This window comes from Saccopteryx leptura, chromosome 1 (genome assembly GCF_036850995.1).
Source record: "Saccopteryx leptura isolate mSacLep1 chromosome 1, mSacLep1_pri_phased_curated, whole genome shotgun sequence".
NCBI classification, from domain to species: Eukaryota; Metazoa; Chordata; class Mammalia; order Chiroptera; family Emballonuridae; genus Saccopteryx; species Saccopteryx leptura.
The window spans coordinates 208635929-208636777 of NC_089503.1; the positions used below are offsets into that span (position 1 = coordinate 208635929).

At 47.7% G+C, this 849-nt stretch overlaps 1 non-coding gene across 1 annotated transcript; it reads right to left on the reverse strand.

The window, feature by feature from the left end:
- Nucleotides 1-385: 385 nt before the first annotated feature.
- On the reverse strand, nucleotides 386-461 carry TRNAT-AGU (transfer RNA threonine (anticodon AGU)). The gene has a single exon. It is a non-coding gene; the product is annotated as a tRNA-Thr (tRNA).
- Between the last annotated feature and the right edge of the window lie 388 nt (nucleotides 462-849).

Below are 849 nucleotides of genomic sequence, written 5' to 3' on the forward strand. Positions count from 1 at the left end.
CAACCTTCCCCCATGGCCCAGTCCCCTAGCTAACAGCAAATGTTTTAGGTTCTTTTTTTTTTTTTTTTTTTTTTTTTTCATTTTTCTGAAGCTGGAAACAGGGAGAGACAGTCAGACAGACTCCCGCATGCGCCCGACCGGGATCCACCCGGCACGCCCACCATGGGGTGGCGCTCTGCCCACCAGGGGGCGATGCTCTGCCCATCCTGGGTGTCGCCATGTTGCGACCAGAGCCACTCTAGCGCCTGAGGCAGAGGCCAAGGAGCCATCCCCAGCGCCCGGGCCATCTTTGCTCCAATGGAGCCTTGGCTGCGGGAGGGGAAGAGAGAGACAGAGAGGAAAGTGCGGCGGAGGGGTGGAGAAGTAAATGGGTGCTTCTCCTGTGTGCCCTGGCCGGGAATCGAACCCGGGTCCTCCGCACACTAGGCCGACGCTCTACCACTGAGCCAACCGGCCAGGGCTTAGGTTCTTATTATGAAAGTACACCAGATTCAAGGGCTGAAAATAAACTAATACCAGGAACACTAAAGTCACATTGCATAGGGATGCATGAATGAGAAGATGGGAGGAAACCTTGGCTAGAGCTATTCAATGGAGCGGTTATGCATAAGCTTGGCAAGAATTGGCTTTCATAAAATGAGACAAGATTTGGAGTTACCAAATACAGACTGTTTTCTTCAAAAAATTATGTGATAAAGCCATAGAATTGTGAAAGTAGTTAGACAATTTATTGGGGCCAAATTTGTTTTCTTTCATTTTGCTTTCTGTATAATGGAGAAAATAACAGTGCATTTGCTAACTCATTGAAATAATTCATGATGCAAAGAAAAAGGATAACTGAGTAATATA